Source organism: Oncorhynchus clarkii, chromosome 17, assembly GCF_045791955.1.
Source record: "Oncorhynchus clarkii lewisi isolate Uvic-CL-2024 chromosome 17, UVic_Ocla_1.0, whole genome shotgun sequence".
In the NCBI taxonomy this organism is placed as follows: domain Eukaryota; kingdom Metazoa; phylum Chordata; class Actinopteri; order Salmoniformes; family Salmonidae; genus Oncorhynchus; species Oncorhynchus clarkii.
In genome coordinates this window covers 4,837,583-4,852,112 of record NC_092163.1, presented here as the reverse complement: position 1 = coordinate 4,852,112, position 14,530 = coordinate 4,837,583, and the positions used below count along the sequence as shown (strand labels likewise).

The window sequence follows — 14,530 nt, the reverse complement described above, 5'->3', positions numbered from 1 at the left end:
ACTTTCTCGTCAGTTACCTAGAGCGTCTGCACTACCTTGTATTTTAGTCTTCTTTTTCATTTTCTTCTTTAAAATCTTTATGTATCTCATGTTGCTCTTGCGTCCTTCATCTTTTTTTGATTCTCTTTTTAAAAATCTTAATTTATCTGATGTTGCTCTTTCTTCCATTGTGTACACTGAAAATTACTTTCTGCTTTTATGTCTGAAGCAGATTGAATTTGAAAAACACAGCAGATAATTGCAATAACAGATGTGGGAATTAGGGTAAAGGCTGGATTCCCTTTATTTGTCCGGTGTCCTTGGTGGCCTTGTTTGAAATTACATTACAGTTTTCTGTTGAGAAAAAGTTGCAGTAGTGGACTTCGACCCCACACCTCTGAAAGACTGGATCCTTAAATCCAGTGCTCTGGACAGCTCGGCCACAGTTCCCACTGTTAAAATGGACTGCTGGGTCGTCGCACAGACCATCACAACTTTCCTTTTTTCCAATCAAGGATTTGACGTGAACAACCACCGGTAGGAGGTGCAACTGCCACCGCGGGGGCACAGGACTTGGTGGCTGGTTGGTTAAGGCGATGGACTACACTATCGAGTTGGAATCCCATCCGTGACACACAACATTGCTTCTTTTCTCCCTTGCATGGCCCTGCATGAAAGTAAAAACGCTGAAATAAAGCAGAACATGTGATAGCTTGCGCAAACAAACTCAATAAAGATGGCAGTGGTGGGATTTGAACCCACGCCTCCTTAGAGACTGGAGCCTAAATCCAGCGCCTTAGACCGCTCGGCCACACTACCCAGCTCTGGCAAGATTTCCACACTTTCTCGTCAGTTACCTAGAGCGTCTGCACTCCCTTGTATTTTAGTCTTCTTTTTCATTTTCTTCTTTAAAATCTTTATGTATCTCATGTTGCTCTTGCTTCCGTCATCTTTTTTTGAATCTCTTTTTAAAAATCTTAATTTATCTCATGTTACTCTCTCTTCCATTGTGTACACTGAAAATTAGTTTCTGCTTTTATGTCTGAAGCAGATTGAATTAGAAAAACACAGCAGATAATTGCAATAACAAACATGGAAATTAGGGTAAAGGCTGGATTCCCTTTATTTGTCCGGTGTCCTTGGTGGCCTTGTTTGAAATTACATTACAGTTTTCTGTTGAGAAAAAGTTGCAGTGGTGGACTTTGAACCGACACCTCCGAAAGACTGGGTCCTTAAATCCAGTTGTCTGGACAGCTCGGCCACAGTTCCCACTGTTAAAATGGACTGCTTGGTCGTCGCACAGACCATCACAACTTTCCTTTCTTCCAATCAAGGATTTGACGTGAAACCCCACCGGTAGGAGGTGCAACTGCCACCGCGGGGGCACAGGACTTGGTGGCTGGTTGGTTAAGGCAATGGACTTGGAGTTGAGTTGAGCTGGAACCCCATCTGTGACACACAACATTGCTTCTTTTCTCCCTTGCATGGCACTGCATGAAAGTAAAAACACTGAAATAAAGCAGAACATGTGATAGCAGTGGTGGGATTTGAACCCACGCCTCCTTAGAGACTGGAGCCTTAATCCAGCGCCTTAGACCGCTCGGCCACACTACCCAGCTCTGGCTAAATACTCACACTTTCTCGTCAGTTACCTAGAGCGTCTGCACTTCCTTGTATTTTAGTCTTCTTTTTCATTTTCTTCTTAAAAATCTTTATGTATCTCATGTTGCTCTTGCGTCCTTCATCTTTTTTTGATTCTCTTTTTAAAAATCTTAATTTATCTGATGTTGCTCTTTCTTCCATCGTATACACTTAGAATTAGTTTCTGCTTTCATGTCTGAAGCAGATTGAATTAGAAAAACACGGCAGATAATTGCAATAACAGACGTGGGAATTAGGGTAAAGGCTGGATTCCCTTTATTTGTCCGGTGTCCTTGGTGGCCTTGTTTGAAATTACATTACAGTTTTCTGTTGAGAAAAAGTTGCAGCGGTGGACTTTAAACCGACACCTCCGAAAGACTGGGTCCTTAAATCCAGTTCTCTGGACAGCTCGGCCACAGTACCCACTGTTAAAATGGACTGCTGGGTCGTCCCACAGACCATCACAACTTTCCTTTTTTCCAATCAAGGATTTGACGTGAACAACCACCGGTAGGAGGTGCAACTGCCACCGCGGGGGCACAGGACTTGGTGGCTGGTTGGTTAAGGCAATGGACTACACTATTGAGTTGGAACCCCATCCGTGACACACAACATTGCTTATTTTCTCCCTTGCATGGCCCTACATGAAAGTAAAAACGCTGAAATAAAGCAGAAAATGTGATAGCTTGCGCAAACAAACTCAATAAAGATGGCAGTGGTGGGATTTGAACCCACGCCACCTTAGAGACTGGAGCCTTAATCCAGCGCCTTAGACCGCTCGGCCACACTACCCAACTCTGGCAAAATATTCACACTTTCTCGTCAGTTACCTAGAGCGTCTGCACTCCCTTGTATTTTAGTCTTTTTCATTTTCTTCTTTAAAATCTTTATGTATCTCATGTTGCTCTTGCGTCCTTCATCTTTTTTTGATTCTCTTTCTAAAAATCTTAATTTATCTGACGTTGCTCTTTCTTCCATCGTATAAACTTAGAATTAGTTTCTGCTTTTATTTCTGAAGCAGATTGAATTAGAAAAACACGGCAGATAATTGCAATAACAGACGTGGGAATTAGGGTAAAGGCTGGATTCCCTTTATTTGTCCGGTGTCCTTGGTGGCCTTGTTTGAAATTACATTACAGTTTTCTGTTGAGAAAAAGTTGCAGCGGTGGACTTTGAACCGACACCTCCGAAAGACTGGGTCCTTAAATCCAGTTGTCTGGACAGCTCGGCCACAGTTCCCACTGTTAAAATGGACTGCTTGGTCGTCGCACAGACCATCACAACTTTCCTTTCTTCCAATCAAGGATTTGACGTGAAACCCCACCGGTAGGAGGTGCAACTGCCACCGCGGGGGCACAGGACTTGGTGGCTGGTTGGTTAAGGCAATGGACTTGGAGTTGAGTTGAGCTGGAACCCCATCTGTGACACACAACATTGCTTCTTTTCTCCCTTGCATGGCACTGCATGAAAGTAAAAACGCTGAAATAAAGCAGAACATGTGATAGCAGTGGTGGGATTTGAACCCACGCCTCCTTAGAGACTGGAGCCTTAATTCAGCGCCTTAGACCGCTCGGCCACACTACCCAGCTCTGGCTAAATACTCACACTTTCTCGTCAGTTACCTAGAGCGTCTGCACTTCCTTGTATTTTAGTCTTCTTTTTCATTTTCTTCTTAAAAATCTTTATGTATCTCATGTTGCTCTTGCGTCCTTCATCTTTTTTTGATTCTCTTTTTAAAAATCTTGATTTGTCTCATGTTGCTCTCTCTTCCATTGTGTACACTGAAAATTTGTTTCTGCTTTTATGTCTGAAGCAGATTGAATCTGAAAAACACAGCAGATATTTTCAAAAACAGAGGTGGGAATTAGGGTAAAGGACAGATTCCCTTTATTTGTCCGGTGTCCTTGGTGGCCTTGTTTGAAATTACATTACAGTTTTTTGTTTAGAAAAAGTTAAAGCGGTGGACTTGGAACCGACACCTCCGAAAGACTGGTTCCTTAAATCCAGTTTTCTGGATAGCTCGGCCACAGTACCAACTGTTAAAATGGAATGCTGGGTCGACGCACAGACCATCACAACTTTTCTTTTTTCCAATCAAGGATTTGACGTGAACAACCACCGGTAGAAGGTGCAACTGCCACCGCGGGGGCACAAGACTTGGTGGCTGGTTGGTTAAGGCGATGGACTACACTATTGAGATGGAACCCCATCCGTGACCAACAACATTGCTTCTTTTCTCCCTTGCATGGCCCTGCATGAAAGTAAAAACGCTGAAATAAAGCAGAACATGTGATAGCTTGCGCAAACAAACTCAATAAAGATGGCAGTGGTGGGATTTGAACCCACGCCTCCTTAGAGACTGGAGCCTTAATCCAGCGCCTTAGACCGCTCGGCCACACTACCCAGCTCTGGTAAAGTATTCACACTTTCTCGTCAGTTACCTAGAGCGTCTGCACTCCCTTGTATTTTAGTCTTCTTTTTCATTTTCTTCTTTAAAATCTTTATGTATCTCATGTTGCTCTTGCGTCCTTCATCTTTTTTGGATTCTCTTTTTAAAAATCTTAATTTATCTGATGTTGCTCTTTCTTCCATCGTATACACTTAGAATTAGTTTCTGCTTTTATGTCTGAAGCAGATTCAATTAGAAAAACACGGCAGATAATTGCAATAACAGACGTGGGAATTAGGGTAAAGGCTGGATTCCCTTTATTTTCCGATGTCCTTGGTTGCCTTGTTTGAAATTGCATTACAGTTTTCTGTTGAGAAAAGTTGTAGCGGTGGACTTGGAACCGACACCTCCGAAAGACTGGGTCCTTAAATCAAGTTCTCTGGACAGCTCGGCCACAGTACCAACTGTTAAAATGGACTGCTGGGTCGTCGCAAAGACCATCACAACTTTCCTTTTTTCCAATCAAGGATTTGACGTGAACAACCACCGGTAGGAGGTGCAACTGCCACCGCGGCGGCACAGGACTTGGTGGTTGGTTGGTTAAGGCGATGGACTACACTATCGAGTTGGAACTCCATCCGTGACACACAACATTGCTTCTTTTCTCCCTTGCATGGCCCTGCATGAAAGTAAAAACGCTGAAATAAAGCAGAAAATGTGATAGCTTGCGCAAACAAACTCAATAAAGATGGCAGTGGTGGGATTTGAACCCACGCCTCCTTAGAGACTGGAGCCTAAATCCAGCGCCTTAGACCGCTCGGCCACACTACCCAGCTCTGGCAAGATTTCCACACTTTCTCGTCAGTTACCTAGAGCGTCTGCACTCCCTTGTATTTTAGTCTTCTTTTTCATTTTCTTCTTTAAAATCTTTATGTATCTCATGTTGCTCTTGCGTCCTTCATCTTTTTTTTATTCTATTTTTAAAAATCTTAATTTATCTGATGTTGCTCTTTCTTCCATCGTATAAACTTAGAATTCGTTTCGGCTTTTATGTCTGAAGCAGATTGAATTAGAAAAACACGGCAGATAATTGCAATAACAGACGTGGGAATTAGGGTAAAGGCTGGATTCCCTTTATTTGTCCGGTGTCCTTGGTGGCCTTGTTTGAAATTACATTACAGTTTTCTGTTGAGAAAAGTTGCAGCGGTGGACTTTGAACCGACACCTCCGAAAGACTGGGTCCTTAAATCCAGTTCTCTGGACAGCTCGGCCACAGTACCAACTGTTAAAATGGACTGCTGGGTCGTCGCAAAGACCATCACAACTTTCCTTTTTTCCAATCAAGGATTTGACGTGAACAACCACCGGTAGGAGGTGCAACTGCCACCGCGGCGGCACAGGACTTGGTGGTTGGTTGGTTAAGGCGATGGACTACACTATCGAGTTGGAACCCCATCCGTGACACACAACATTGCTTCTTTTCTCCCTTGCATGGCCCTGCATGAAAGTAAAAACGCTGAAATAAAGCAGAACATGTGATAGCTTGCGCAAACAAACTCAATAAAGATGGCAGTGGTGGGATTTGAACCCACGCCTCCTTAGAGACTGGAGCCTAAATCCAGCGCCTTAGACCGCTCGGCCACACTACCCAGCTCTGGCAAGATTTCCAAACTTTCTCGTCAGTTACCTAGAGCGTCTGCACTTCCTTGTATTTTAGTCTTCTTTTTCATTTTCTTCTTTAAAATCTTTAGTATCTCATGTTGCTCTTGCGTCCTTCATCTTTTTTTGATTCTCTTTCTAAAAATGTGAATTTATCTGATGTTGCTCTTTCTTCCATCGTATAAACTTAGAATTAGTTTCTGCTTTTATGTCTGAAGCAGATTGAATTAGAAAAACACGGCAGATAATTGCAATAACAGACGTGGGAATTAGGGTAAAGGCTGGATTCCCTTTATTTGTCCGGTGTCCTTGGTGGCCTTGTTTGAAATTACATTACAGTTTTCTGTTGAGAAAAAGTTGCTGTGGTGGACTTTGAACCGACACCTCTGAAAGACTGGGTCCTTAAATCCAGTTCTCTGGACAGCTTGGCCACAGTTCCCACTGTTAAAATAGACTGCTTGGTCATCGCACAGACCATCACAACTTTCCTTTTTTCCAATCAAGGATTTGACGTGAACAACTACCGGTAGGAGGTGCAACTGCCACCGTGGGGGCACAGGACTTGGTGGCTGGTTGGTTAAGGCGATGGACTACACTATTGAGTTGGAACCCCATCCGTGACACACAACATTGCTTCTTTTCTCCCTTGCATGGCCCTGCATGAAAGTAAAAACACTGAAATAAAGCATAACATGTGATAGCTTGCGCAAACAAACTCAATAAAGATGGCAGTGGTGGGATTTGAACCCACGCCTCCTTAGAGACTGGAGCCTTAATCCAGCGCCTTAGACCGCTCGGCCACACTACCCAGCTCTGGCAAGATTTCCAAACTTTCTCGTCAGTTACCTAGAGCGTCTGCACTTCCTTGTATTTTAGTCTTCTTTTTCATTTTCTTCTTTAAAATCTTTATGTATCTCATGTTGCTCTTGCGTCCTTCATCTTTTTTTGATTCTCTTTCTAAAAATGTTAATTTATCTGATGTTGCTCTTTCTTTCATCGTATAAACTTAGAATTAGTTTCTGCTTTTATGTCTGAAGCAGATTGAATTAGAAAAACACGGCAGATAATAGCAATAATAGACGTGGGAATGAGGGTAAAGGCTGGATTCCCTTTATTTTCCGGTGTCCTTGCTGGCCTTGTTTGAAATTACATTACAGTTTTCTGTTGAGAAAAAGTTGCAGTGGTGGACTTTGAACCGACACCTCTGAAAGACTGGGTCCTTAAATCCAGTTCTCTGGACAGCTCGCCCAAAGTACCAACTGTTAAAATGGACTGCTTGGTCGTCCCACAGACCATCACAACTTTCCTTTTTTCCAATCAAGGATTTGACGTGAACAACCACCGGTAGGAGGTGCAACTGCCACCGTGAGAACACAGGACTTGGTGGCTGGTTGGTTAAGGCGACGGACTACACTATTGAGTTGGAACCCCATCCGTGACACACAACATTGCTTATTTTCTCCCTTGCATGGACCTACATGAAAGTAAAAACGCTGAAATAAAGCATAACATGTGATAGCTTGCGCAAACAAACTCAATAAAGATGGCAGTGGTGGGATTTGAACCCACGCCTCCTTAGAGACTGGAGCCTTAATCCAGCGCCTTAGACCGCTCGGCCACACTACCCAGCTCTGGCAAGATTTCCAAACTTTCTCGTCAGTTACCTAGAGCGTCTGCACTTCCTTGTATTTTAGTCTTCTTTTTCATTTTCTTCTTTAAAATCTTTATGTATCTCATGTTGCTCTTGCGTCCTTCATCTTTTTTTGATTCTCTTTCTAAAAATCTTAATTTATCTGATGTTGCTCTTTCTTTCATCGTATAAACTTAGTATTAGTTTCTGCTTTTATGTCTGAAGCAGATTGAATTAGAAAAACACGGCAGATAATAGCAATAATAGACGTGGGAATGAGGGTAAAGGCTGGATTCCCTTTATTTTCCGGTGTCCTTGCTGGCCTTGTTTGAAATTACATTACAGTTTTCTGTTGAGAAAAAGTTGCAGTGGTGGACTTTGAACCGACACCTCTGAAAGACTGGGTCCTTAAATCCAGTTCTCTGGACAGCTCGCCCAAAGTACCAACTGTTAAAATGGACTGCTTGGTCGTCCCACAGACCATCACAACTTTCCTTTTTTCCAATCAAGGATTTGACGTGAACAACCACCGGTAGGAGGTGCAACTGCCACCGTGAGAACACAGGACTTGGTGGCTGGTTGGTTAAGGCGACGGACTACACTATTGAGTTGGAACCCCATCCGTGACACACAACATTGCTTCTTTTCTCCCTTGCATGGACCTACATGAAAGTAAAAACGCTGAAATAAAGCAGAACATGTGATAGCTTGCGCAAACAAACTCAATAAAGATGGCGGTGGTGGGATTTGAACCCACGCCTCTTACAGACTGGAGCCTAAATCCAGCGCCTTAGACCGCTCGGCCACACTACCCAGCTCTGGCAAGATTTCCAAACTTTCTCGTCAGTTACCTAGAGCGTCTGCACTTCCTTGTATTTTAGTCTTCTTTTTCATTTTCTTCTTTAAAATCTTTATGTATCTCATGTTGCTCTTGCGTCCTTCATCTTTTTTTGATTCTCTTTTTAAAAATCTGAATTTATCTGATGTTGCTCTTTCTTCCATCGTATGAACTTAGAATTAGTTTCTGCTTTTATGTCTGAAGCAGATTGAATTAGAAAAACACGGCAGATAATTGCAATAACAGACGTGGGAATTAGGGTAAAGGCTGGATTCCCTTTATTTGTCCGGTGTCCTTGGTGGCCTTGTTTGAAATTACATTACAGTTTTCTGTTGAGAAAAACTTGCAGCGGTGGACTTTGAACCGACACCTCCAGAAGACTGGGTCCTTAAATCCAGTTCTCTGGACAGCTTGGCCACAGTTCCCACTGTTAAAATAGACTGCTTGGTCATCGCACAGACCATCACAACTTTCCTTTTTTCCAATCAAGGAATTGACATGAACAACCACCAGTAGGAGGTGAAATTGCCAGCGCGGGGCCACAGGACTTGGTGGCTGGTTGGTTAAGGCGACGGACTACACTATTGAGTTGGAACCCCATCCGTGACACACAACATTGTTTCTTTTCTCCCTTGCATGGCCCTACATGAAAGTAAAAACGCTGAAATAAAGCAGAACATGTGATAGCTTGCGCAAACAAACTCAATAAAGATGGCAGTGGTGGGATTTGAACCCACGCCTCCTTAGAGACTGGAGCCTTAATCCAGCGCCTTAGACCGCTCGGCCACACTACCCAGCTCTGGCAGGCTTCCACACTTTATCGTCAGTTACCTAGAGCGTCTGCACTCCCTTGTATTTTAGTCTTCTTTTTCATTTTCTTCTTTAAAATCTTTATGTATCTCATGTTGCTCTTGCATCCATCTTTTTTTGATTCTCTTTTTAAAAATCTTAATTTATCTGATGTTGCTCTTTCTTCCGTCGTATAAACTTAGAATTAGTTTCTGCTTTTATGTCTGAAGCAGATTGAATTAGAAAAACACGGCAGATAATTGCAATAACAGACGTGGGAATTAGTGTAAAGGCTGGATTCCCTTTATTTTCCGGTGTCCTTGGTGGCCTTGTTTGAAATTACATTACAGTTTTCTGTTGAGAAAAAGTTGCAGTGGTGGACTTTGAACCGACACCTCTGAAAGACTGGGTCCTTAAATCCAGTTCTCTGGACAGATCGCCCACAGTACCAACTGTTAAAATGGACTGCTGGGTCGTCCCACAGACCATCACAACTTTCCTTTTTTCCAATCAAGGATTTGACATGAACAACCAACGGTAGGAGGTGCAACTGCCCCGGTGAGAGCACAGGACTTGGTGGCTGGTTGGTTAAGGCGACGGACTACACTATTGAGTTGGAACCCCATCCGTGACACACAACATTGCTTCTTTTCTCCCTTGCATGGCCCTACATGAAAGTAAAAACGCTGAAATAAAGCAGAACATGTGATAGCTTGCGCAAACAAACTCAATAAAGATGGCAGTGGTGGGATTTGAACCCACGCCTCCTTAGAGACTGGAGCCTAAATCCATCGCCTTAGACCGCTCGGCCACACTACCCAGCTCTGGCAAGATCTCCACACTTTCTCGTCAGTTACATAGAGCGTCTGCACTCCCTTGTATTTTAGTCTTCTTTTTCATTTTCTTCTTTAAAATCTTTATGTATCTCATGTTGCTCTTGCGTCCTTCATCTTTTTTTGATTCTCTTTCTAAAAATGTTAATTTATCTGATGTTGCTCTTTCTTCCATCGTATAAACTTAGAATTAGTTTCTGCTTTTATATCTGAAGCAGATTGAATTAGAAAAACATGGCAGATAATTGCAATAACAGACGTGGGAATTAGGGTAAAGGCTGGATTCCCTTTATTTGTCCGGTGTCCTTGGTGGCCTTGTTTGAAATGACATTACAGTTTTCTGTTGAGAAAAAGTTGCAGCGGTGGACTTTGAACCGACACCTCCGAAAGACTGGGTCCTTAAATCCAGTTCTCTGGACAGCTCGGCCACAGTTCCCACTGTTAAAATGGACTGCTTGGTCGTCGCACAGACCATCACAACTTTCCTTTTTTCCAATCAAGGATTTGACGTGAACAACCACCGGTAGGAGGTGCAACTGCCACTGCGGGGCACAGGATTTGGTGGCTAATTGGTTAAGGCGATGGACTACACTATTGAGTCGGATCCCCATCCGTGACACACAACATTGCTTATTTTCTCCCTTGCATGGCCCTGCATGAAAGTAAAAACTCTGAAATAAAGCAGAACATGTGATAGCTTGCGCAAACAAACTCAATAAAGATGGCAGTGGTGGGATTTGAACCCACGCCTCCTTAGAGACTGGAGCCTTAATCCAGCGCCTTAGACCGCTCAGCCACACTACCCAGCTGTGGCAAAATATTCACACTTTCTCGTCAGTTACCTAGAGCGTCTGCACTCCCTTGTATTTCAGTCTTCTTTTTCATTTTCTTCTTTAAAATCTTTATGTATCTCATGTTGCTCTTGCGTCCTTCATCTTTTTTTGATTCTCTTTCTAAAAATGTTAATTTATCTGATGTTGCTCTTTCTTTCATGGTATAAACTTAGAATTAGTTTCTGCTTTTATGTCTGAAGCAGATTGAATTAGAAAAACATGGCAGATAATTGCAATAACAGACGTGGGAATTAGGGTAAAGGCTGGATTCCCTTTATTTGTCCGGTGTCCTTGGTGGCCTTGTTTGAAATTACATTACAGTTTTCTGTTGAGAAAAAGTTGCAGCGGTGGACTTTGAACCGACACCTCCGAAAGACTGGGTCCTTAAATCCAGTTCTCTGGACAGCTCGGCCACAGTTCCCACTGTTAAAATGGACTGCTTGGTCGTCGCACAGACCATCACAACTTTCCTTTTTTCCAATCAATGATTTGACGTGAACAACCACCGGTAGGAGGTGCAACTGCCACCGTGAGAGCACAGGACTTGGTGGCTGGTAGGTTAAGGCGATGGACTACACTATTGAGTTGGAACCCCATCCGTGACACACAACATTGTTTCTTTTCTCCCTTGCATGGCCCTACATGAAAGTAAAAACGCTGAAATAAAGCAGAACATGTGATAGCTTGCGCAAACAAACTCAATAAAGATGGCAGTGGTGGGATTTGAACCCACGCCTCCTTAGAGACTGGAGCCTTAATCCAGCGCCTTAGACCGCTCGGCCACACTACCCAGCTCTGGCAGGCTTCCACACTTTATCGTCAGTTACCTAGAGCGTCTGCACTCCCTTGTATTTTAGTCTTCTTTTTCATTTTCTTCTTTAAAATCTTTATGTATCTCATGTTGCTCTTGCATCCATCTTTTTTTGATTCTCTTTTTAAAAATCTTAATTTATCTGATGTTGCTCTTTCTTCCGTCGTATAAACTTAGAATTAGTTTCTGCTTTTATGTCTGAAGCAGATTGAATTAGAAAAACACGGCAGATAATTGCAATAACAGACGTGGGAATTAGTGTAAAGGCTGGATTCCCTTTATTTTCCGGTGTCCTTGGTGGCCTTGTTTGAAATTACATTACAGTTTTCTGTTGAGAAAAAGTTGCAGTGGTGGACTTTGAACCGACACCTCTGAAAGACTGGGTCCTTAAATCCAGTTCTCTGGACAGATCGCCCACAGTACCAACTGTTAAAATGGACTGCTGGGTCGTCCCACAGACCATCACAACTTTCCTTTTTTCCAATCAAGGATTTGACATGAACAACCAACGGTAGGAGGTGCAACTGCCCCGGTGAGAGCACAGGACTTGGTGGCTGGTTGGTTAAGGCGACGGACTACACTATTGAGTTGGAACCCCATCCGTGACACACAACATTGCTTCTTTTCTCCCTTGCATGGCCCTACATGAAAGTAAAAACGCTGAAATAAAGCAGAACATGTGATAGCTTGCGCAAACAAACTCAATAAAGATGGCAGTGGTGGGATTTGAACCCACGCCTCCTTAGAGACTGGAGCCTAAATCCAGCGCCTTAGACCGCTCGGCCACACTACCCAGCTCTGGCAAGATCTCCACACTTTCTCGTCAGTTACATAGAGCGTCTGCACTCCCTTGTATTTTAGTCTTCTTTTTCATTTTCTTCTTTAAAATCTTTATGTATCTCATGTTGCTCTTGCGTCCTTCATCTTTTTTTGATTCTCTTTCTAAAAATGTTAATTTATCTGATGTTGCTCTTTCTTCCATCGTATAAACTTAGAATTAGTTTCTGCTTTTATATCTGAAGCAGATTGAATTAGAAAAACATGGCAGATAATTGCAATAACAGACGTGGGAATTAGGGTAAAGGCTGGATTCCCTTTATTTGTCCGGTGTCCTTGGTGGCCTTGTTTGAAATGACATTACAGTTTTCTGTTGAGAAAAAGTTGCAGCGGTGGACTTTGAACCGACACCTCCGAAAGACTGGGTCCTTAAATCCAGTTCTCTGGACAGCTCGGCCACAGTTCCCACTGTTAAAATGGACTGCTTGGTCGTCGCACAGACCATCACAACTTTCCTTTTTTCCAATCAAGGATTTGACGTGAACAACCACCGGTAGGAGGTGCAACTGCCACTGCGGGGGCACAGGATTTGGTGGCTAATTGGTTAAGGCGATGGACTACACTATTGAGTCGGATCCCCATCCGTGACACACAACATTGCTTATTTTCTCCCTTGCATGGCCCTGCATGAAAGTAAAAACTCTGAAATAAAGCAGAACATGTGATAGCTTGCGCAAACAAACTCAATAAAGATGGCAGTGGTGGGATTTGAACCCACGCCTCCTTAGAGACTGGAGCCTTAACCCAGCGCCTTAGACCGCTCAGCCACACTACCCAGCTGTGGCAAAATATTCACACTTTCTCGTCAGTTACCTAGAGCGTCTGCACTCCCTTGTATTTCAGTCTTCTTTTTCATTTTCTTCTTTAAAATCTTTATGTATCTCATGTTGCTCTTGCGTCCTTCATCTTTTTTTGATTCTCTTTCTAAAAATGTTAATTTATCTGATGTTGCTCTTTCTTTCATGGTATAAACTTAGAATTAGTTTCTGCTTTTATGTCTGAAGCAGATTGAATTAGAAAAACACGGCAGATAATTGCAATAACAGACGTGGGAATGAGGGTAAAGGCTGGATTCCCTTTATTTGTCCGGTGTCCTTGGTGGCCTTGTTTGAAATTACATTACAGTTTTCTGTTGAGAAAAAGTTGCAGCGGTGGACTTTGAACCGACACCTCCGAAAGACTGGGTCCTTAAATCCAGTTCTCTGGACAGCTCGGCCACAGTACCAACTGTTAAAATGGACTGCTGGGTCGTCCCACAGACCATCACAACTTTCCTTTTTTCCAATCAAGGATTTGACGTGAACAACCACCGGTAGGAGGTGCAACTGCCACCGCGGGGGCACAGGACTTGGTGGCTGGTTGGTTAAGGCGATGGACTACACTATCGAGTCGGATCCCCATCCGTGACACACAACATTGCTTCTTTTCTCCCTTGCATGGCCCTGCATGAAAGTAAAAACTCTGAAATAAAGCAGAACATGTGATAGCTTGCGCAAACAAACTCAATAAAGATGGCAGTGGTGGGATTTGAACCCACGCCTCCTTAGAGACTGGAGCCTTAATCCAGAGCCTTAGACCGCTCGGCCACACTACACAGCTGTGGCAAAATATTCACACTTTCTCGTCAGTTACCTAGAGCGTCTGCACTCCCTTGTATTTCAGTCTTCTTTTTCATTTTCTTCTTTAAAATCTTTATGTATCTCATGTTGCTCTTGCGTCCTTCATCTTTTTTTGATTCTCTTTCTAAAAATGTTAATTTATCTGATGTTGCTCTTTCTTTCATTTTATAAACTGAGAATTAGTTTCTGCTTTTATGTCTGAAGCAGATTGAATTAGAAAAACATGGCAGATAATTGCAATAACAGACGTGGGAATTAGGGTAAAGGCTGGATTCCCTTTATTTGTCCGGTGTCCTTGGTGGCCTTGTTTGAAATTACATTACAGTTTTCTGTTGAGAAAAAGTTGCAGCGGTGGACTTTGAACCGACACCTCCGAAAGACTGGGTCCTTAAATCCAGTTCTCTGGACAGCTCGGCCACAGTTCCCACTGTTAAAATGGACTGCTTGGTCGTCGCACAGACCATCACAACTTTCCTTTTTTCCAATCAATGATTTGACGTGAACAACCACCGGTAGGAGGTGCAACTGCCACCGTGAGAGCACAGGACTTGGTGGCTGGTAGGTTAAGGCGATGGACTACACTATTGAGTTGGAACCCCATCCGTGACACACAACATTGTTTCTTTTCTCCCTTGCATGGCCCTGCATGAAAGTAAAAACGCTGAAATAAAG

At 43.1% G+C, this 14,530-nt stretch overlaps 17 non-coding genes across 17 annotated transcripts; all 17 read right to left on the bottom strand.

Annotated features, from left to right (window-relative positions):
- Positions 1-716: 716 nt before the first annotated feature.
- trnal-uag (transfer RNA leucine (anticodon UAG)) lies at positions 717-798 on the bottom strand. The gene has a single exon. It is a non-coding gene; the product is annotated as a tRNA-Leu (tRNA).
- A 713-nt stretch (positions 799-1,511) lies between these two features.
- trnal-aag (transfer RNA leucine (anticodon AAG)) lies at positions 1,512-1,593 on the bottom strand. Its single transcript has one exon. It is a non-coding gene; the product is annotated as a tRNA-Leu (tRNA).
- A 737-nt stretch (positions 1,594-2,330) lies between these two features.
- trnal-aag (transfer RNA leucine (anticodon AAG)) lies at positions 2,331-2,412 on the bottom strand. The gene has a single exon. It is a non-coding gene; the product is annotated as a tRNA-Leu (tRNA).
- A 710-nt stretch (positions 2,413-3,122) lies between these two features.
- Positions 3,123-3,204, bottom strand: trnal-aag (transfer RNA leucine (anticodon AAG)). The gene has a single exon. It is a non-coding gene; the product is annotated as a tRNA-Leu (tRNA).
- Positions 3,205-3,941: 737 nt separating this feature from the next.
- On the bottom strand, positions 3,942-4,023 carry trnal-aag (transfer RNA leucine (anticodon AAG)). The gene has a single exon. It is a non-coding gene; the product is annotated as a tRNA-Leu (tRNA).
- A 735-nt stretch (positions 4,024-4,758) lies between these two features.
- On the bottom strand, positions 4,759-4,840 carry trnal-uag (transfer RNA leucine (anticodon UAG)). Its single transcript has one exon. It is a non-coding gene; the product is annotated as a tRNA-Leu (tRNA).
- Positions 4,841-5,576: 736 nt separating this feature from the next.
- trnal-uag (transfer RNA leucine (anticodon UAG)) lies at positions 5,577-5,658 on the bottom strand. The gene has a single exon. It is a non-coding gene; the product is annotated as a tRNA-Leu (tRNA).
- A 736-nt stretch (positions 5,659-6,394) lies between these two features.
- On the bottom strand, positions 6,395-6,476 carry trnal-aag (transfer RNA leucine (anticodon AAG)). The gene has a single exon. It is a non-coding gene; the product is annotated as a tRNA-Leu (tRNA).
- Positions 6,477-7,212: 736 nt separating this feature from the next.
- On the bottom strand, positions 7,213-7,294 carry trnal-aag (transfer RNA leucine (anticodon AAG)). The gene has a single exon. It is a non-coding gene; the product is annotated as a tRNA-Leu (tRNA).
- A 736-nt stretch (positions 7,295-8,030) lies between these two features.
- On the bottom strand, positions 8,031-8,111 carry trnal-uag (transfer RNA leucine (anticodon UAG)). The gene has a single exon. It is a non-coding gene; the product is annotated as a tRNA-Leu (tRNA).
- A 737-nt stretch (positions 8,112-8,848) lies between these two features.
- Positions 8,849-8,930, bottom strand: trnal-aag (transfer RNA leucine (anticodon AAG)). Its single transcript has one exon. It is a non-coding gene; the product is annotated as a tRNA-Leu (tRNA).
- A 732-nt stretch (positions 8,931-9,662) lies between these two features.
- trnal-uag (transfer RNA leucine (anticodon UAG)) lies at positions 9,663-9,744 on the bottom strand. The gene has a single exon. It is a non-coding gene; the product is annotated as a tRNA-Leu (tRNA).
- Positions 9,745-10,480: 736 nt separating this feature from the next.
- trnal-aag (transfer RNA leucine (anticodon AAG)) lies at positions 10,481-10,562 on the bottom strand. Its single transcript has one exon. It is a non-coding gene; the product is annotated as a tRNA-Leu (tRNA).
- Positions 10,563-11,299: 737 nt separating this feature from the next.
- Positions 11,300-11,381, bottom strand: trnal-aag (transfer RNA leucine (anticodon AAG)). Its single transcript has one exon. It is a non-coding gene; the product is annotated as a tRNA-Leu (tRNA).
- Positions 11,382-12,113: 732 nt separating this feature from the next.
- On the bottom strand, positions 12,114-12,195 carry trnal-uag (transfer RNA leucine (anticodon UAG)). The gene has a single exon. It is a non-coding gene; the product is annotated as a tRNA-Leu (tRNA).
- A 737-nt stretch (positions 12,196-12,932) lies between these two features.
- On the bottom strand, positions 12,933-13,014 carry trnal-aag (transfer RNA leucine (anticodon AAG)). The gene has a single exon. It is a non-coding gene; the product is annotated as a tRNA-Leu (tRNA).
- A 737-nt stretch (positions 13,015-13,751) lies between these two features.
- On the bottom strand, positions 13,752-13,833 carry trnal-aag (transfer RNA leucine (anticodon AAG)). The gene has a single exon. It is a non-coding gene; the product is annotated as a tRNA-Leu (tRNA).
- Between the last annotated feature and the right edge of the window lie 697 nt (positions 13,834-14,530).